Source organism: Habropoda laboriosa, unplaced genomic scaffold, assembly GCF_001263275.1.
Source record: "Habropoda laboriosa isolate 0110345459 unplaced genomic scaffold, ASM126327v1 scaffold40, whole genome shotgun sequence".
NCBI lineage: Eukaryota > Metazoa > Arthropoda > Insecta > Hymenoptera > Apidae > Habropoda > Habropoda laboriosa.
The window spans coordinates 7,327,633-7,333,048 of NW_017100231.1; the positions used below are offsets into that span (position 1 = coordinate 7,327,633).

The window sequence follows — 5,416 nt, forward strand, 5'->3', positions numbered from 1 at the left end:
ATAAAATAAAAAGTAATTTTAAATACAGTACAATAATATAATTTATTAAAATATGAATACACAGAAATCGAATTAACCTTCTTCACTTATAACGACAAAGAAAACATTTATACCATCAAGAAATATCGTAACGGTCTAAGCTAAAATAAACAAGGGCAATAAACGTCGATCTTTATACATATTTAGCTTCGTAGCAGCGCCATCAATCGGAAGATTACCGGTAGTAACTATAATAGCTTCCAGTGAATTTAACACGACCTTGCCTCCGAAAAGTGAAAACTAAACTATGACACAGGTATAACGGAGAAACTTTTACAATTCATTCATAGACACAAAAAATAAAAACAAAATGGCGGAAACAATTACTTATAGTAATGATTCTTTACAACATAAAATGGGCGGTAAATTTGAATCCAGTGTAACACGTGGACGGTACAAGTTGTTGTACAGGGTGTTTCAAAATGGAGGACTAGCTGCGTAGTGTAACGGTTGTTTACAAAACAGAACGTGCGGTAAAATTGAACCCAATTTAACATGTATACGGTATAAGCTGTTATACAGGGTGTTTCAAAACGAAAGTTTACGTTCTTACGATATTTTTGACTCGGAACGACCGGTTGAACACTTCGTTGAAATTTTTTACACCCACTCTGGAACATTCTGAATGCCAATTCATAATACAGGGTGTTTCAAAGAACTGTTAACACTTACATAGAAGTCAACACGTTCTGTTGCAAAAAAAAATAAAGAAGAGCATTAAACACATACGTGTACACAAATTCTTTATACAAATGTGAACATTTTTTTTTTTTAAATACCCTGTATATCGCAAGTACATCGAAAATTTCGTATCGTTCGATTCCTCGTGTTCGCAGGGCGTTGGAAATAAATTCTTAACCTAAATAGCCGACCCCGATACTCGAGAAATTTTGAGAAGCTGACGTCAATACCAATACTGTCGTTACGCTATCATTTCATGGTAAGCTGCGTTAATTGCAGTTCTATTCGGCTTGACGACGAAATTAATTGGGAGCATGACCGCGTGACAGAATAACCGTGGCGGTCGAGATAAGGAATGTTTTATCAACTTCTTTTCCACCCTGTATGCATACATGCATGCACAGTTGCAAATTTAGCGGAGCGGTTGAATCTAATTATTTCCGACTTTTCAAGTAACAAGGTGAACCCCCCCTCGTTCGATATTGAACAGTGAAACGTTGAACGTGCAAAGTATACCTACTACCCGACCAGCCCAATCTGGACATTAATTAATGCTGGACGTTATTAATTAATTAAGCAGGCTGTAAATTAATTAATCCTGTAAAGGACAAAGTTCAGTGCGTGTCCTAATGATCATTCGACGTGCTTGTCGGAGAAATTTTTTTGTGAAATAAAAATCCCTCTTTTGTGAATTTTAAATATTTCTTACTTTTTTCATTTTTTTTTCTTTTCTTTTCGTTTTTCTTTTCAATTTGGAACTTGGAGGCGAGGTGAGCAGGAGCGAGAAGTTTAATAATTTTCTTTGAATTTTAAATATTTTTTAAACTAAGTAACATATTTTTAAACGACTTTTTCAAAGAAATTTATTTTTTCACATTTCACGTTGTGCTGTTTTATTTACAGGCGACCTATACCGGTGTTGTTGTTTTATATTTTTCGAATGAATACTTGTACGAGAAAAATGGAAGCGGACGATTTATTTTGACTGCAATTTCGCAGCGTATGCGAGGGAAATATATATTCATGGATATAGTAGAATATATATGTACAATATTCTTTAAAAAAGAAAAGAAAAAAGAACAAAAACAGCATAATGGAAAATTAATGGTTTTCCAGGAAAATATTTATTAAACCTTCCATGCTTTAAAAGCGATCCCTTCAATTATTAAATGGAATTAGTACATATATACGTTTTTTACCGTTTTTTTCATAAAGTTTCGAAAACTGACAATTCTTCCATTTATCGATTCAATTCGTTAAAGATTTCTACAGTGTGTGACAAAAGTTCCAGGGCTCTGAGTTGAATAATTTATTGCGACGAATTGGAAGACGGAGAAAGGGAAAGCAACTTCATAAGTTTGGCAACCCTGCTGAGTCAAATGTTCAAGATATTTAAAATTGAAAACAAAATGTCCCAGCGTCTCATTTTTTTAAATAAAAAAAAAATTTTAGACACGTGACGTCACTCGGCAGAATTGCCAATTCACGAAAATGTTACACTTCCCTGTTTCACTGTTCTCCATCTCGTCGCGATAAATTTTTGAACTCGTGAGTCATGAAACTTTCGTTACACCCTGTGGAAATATATTTCGCGAAAGATTTATCACGTTTAAATGTGAAACCGACTTGAAAAAGACGATGCTGAATTGAAACGGAACACGTGACGTACACTTCAATAAAGATACAATCATGAACATAGTTTAAAGTTTGTACGACGCGCTCACAGTGTCCGACGTATGCAACACTGTATCACTAAATCGTGGCTGCCATTTAGTGATTAAGGTCGATCACTTAGCAGTACTAATCTGGCACGATGCTGCACGACAGATCGAGAATCTTGTTAGAATCATAATTGAGCTGTAATTCGATTAATCGTTTCTGTAAACGAATATATACATATATCATATTATGTATAAAAAAATATAGCATTCCATTTAAAAAAATTAAACTGACTTTGAAATCTCCCCCATCATACCAGATATAAAAAAAATATTTACACCACATAACGTCCCCCTCCATACCAAACAACTTTTGTTAAAACATTTTTTTCGTAACGTTACTTCCTTAAAAGATATTTCACTGTATTGAGATAAAACAGACACCCTGTATATATACAGTGTGTTACAGCTGAAGAGGTCACTCAAATATATCGTTCGCTTTTAATTTCGTGAAAAATGTTTGTAACACGATTTAAATGATTCCCAAAGAGGAGAAAAGTTTTTATTTACTCGTTTTGTCATCTTTTTATTTCATGTCTTACAATTTCATCGTCCTACGTTCAGGATCATCCGAAGAGCATCGTTCAGGCATGTTCAAATGTATTTTCTCGTCTGTTGCAAGATGCAATAGAAGAAAATACACGTTTCTCTTGCCTAAAAAACGACGACGATCTTGAAAAAACTAAAAAAGAAAAAGAAAAAAAAGAGCAAACTATAATACTGTAATACTAACTCTTTAACAATAAATATAAGCTGACGGTAATTAGCTTCCAGCGGCAAAATTAGTCGCAATCGCCAAAAATTATACTTTCTAAAATAACATTTTTCCATTTTTGTTCATTTCCTGTACAAATCGTTTTTTTTTTGTTTAGTTTTTTGAACTTTTCTACGTTCCACGAGTTCGACAACAAAGACACCCGATAGAAACGAAAATTTTTTCGTGGAACCAGCGCCCGCTGGTTATCGCCATTGGTTTCCGGCTGCTGCACGAAAACATACGCGGTGTCGACAGCAACGAATCTACAGGGTGTTTCAAAAGCACAGTTAGAAACTGTTCAGACTGGCGGAATTCGTTGAAAGAAACGAGGAAGTTTTGGGTGAACGAACGTATGGAAACGAACCGTTTCGGAGATAGGTTATAATCTACAGGATGTTTCAAAAAGAAGATTAACACTTGTGTGCGTGGAGAAAATGATTCCAAGAATGTGTTGACAGTTATGTTAAACAAACGAAGACTCTTTGCAGACAAAATACATTTATTAATACGACATATATTGTTATCAGTTATAAGTATTAACATTTTCTTTAAACACCCTGTATATTGTATTAAAAAGACTAAATTCTACACGTACGTTAATTTTTAAATTAAATCAATCGCTAGAACGAATAAATTTATTCACCGCAAATTTTCAGAAAATCCATTAATTTAGAAAAATGAAAACTAAAAGATTTTTATTAAAATTTTAATATGACAGACCAGTGCAGTGATAGGTTCTCATTTCGTAACCTAACTTAATATCCTTTATTCGACACTTAGCGAGCAATACTATACCGCACTTTGATATAATTTCTCGATATAAAATGTTGATAAATACGACACTGATTTATAATCCATTATGTCTGGATTTATTTTCAGGTTCTCTTACATCTTTGAAAACGTTTGTTCACAGATATGCCCTACGTTAACTATTCCTATTACTGTATATATATCATCAAAATGTTCTTATACGTGTGCTGTCTTAATGATCGTTGTTTTTTTCACAGCTGATTCAATTTAACCTCTCATTTAACGTAATTGTTCGTTTCTTTTGTAATTGTCGATATTTCTTCTGCTCTCTATCTACGTTATTTTGTGAATGGGCCCGTACCCGTGAAAATAAGTAAATAAATAAACGAACAATCTTACACGCGACATATCTCGACAGAAATGACCGTAAGCGGATAAAAAATCGTGAAAAGTCGAATGTAACAAATTCCACAGATCGAAAAATTCACTTCGAAGTGACTCTATCGAGGACAAGTGTACTGAAACTTACCTGGAAAGTGCATCACGCTGATCTCTCGCTCATCCCTCGTGCCTCGCAGTCCATGTGTCCGTGGCGATCTATTCCCTCCAAATTACCAATGAGTAGTACAGGCTAACCTTCAAATCTCTCTCACTTTCCCGATAAACACGTCGATCAACGATATTATTATACTCGTAAGATGATAGAACAATGACGATAATAATACTGATAACGAAGTGTATGAATATCTGATATGTTCTATGTAGGCCGGGTGTCGCGAGGAACGAGCGGGGAAATATCGGAGAACTACGTGACTAAACGCAGTCGACGGGCGAACAGCGACTGACTGAAGTGAACTCTGTCGCAGTGTGAGCACAGGGCCGCGTTCGCGGGTCGATCGAACACGTTCTGCGCCTCTACCGGCGTCAAAGCCACCCCTGACGGTCGCAACGCACCGATGCAGCCGATGCACCTGCAACACCAGCCAGCCTCCTGCTAGATATCGTATTACCTCGCCTAACGGTCATTTCAGCCGTTCGACTGCAGAAAAAAAACAAAACTTGGTAACGTTCCATTCGAACTCAAGACTCAACTTTTTTCTGCTTGAAATTTATCTCTGTCTCTCTCTTGCGCGCACAGAGACTGAGACTTTCTTTCTTTCTCTCTCTCACATGCTTGTGAGATTGTTTCTCTCATGAAGGGATAGAGAGACTGAGACTCCCTCTCTCTCTCTCTCTCTCTCTCTCTCTCTCTCATGCACACACAGAGGCTGAGAGTCTCTCACGCGCACACAAAGAGACTGAGAGACTCTACGCGTCTAGAGAGAGGCTGAGAATCTCTCACGCGCACGCAGAGAGACTGAGACTCTTTCTCTGGACACCATTTTCACAACCTTATCATTTTCACTCTACAATTCATCCTGATAACAGTACTACATAATCAAACTGCTCTAAATCCACACCAATCATCTAA

General features: G+C 36.2%; 1 protein-coding gene across 1 annotated transcript in view; it reads right to left on the reverse strand.

The window, feature by feature from the left end:
* Positions 1 to 4,689, reverse strand: part of LOC108571605 — a 31,675-nt gene extending 26,986 nt beyond the window's left edge. The window contains exon 1 of the mRNA XM_017933681.1: positions 4,475 to 4,689. The gene's annotated coding sequence lies outside the window, so the exon portion shown is untranslated. The remainder of the gene's footprint in view (positions 1 to 4,474) is intronic.
* Between the last annotated feature and the right edge of the window lie 727 nt (positions 4,690 to 5,416).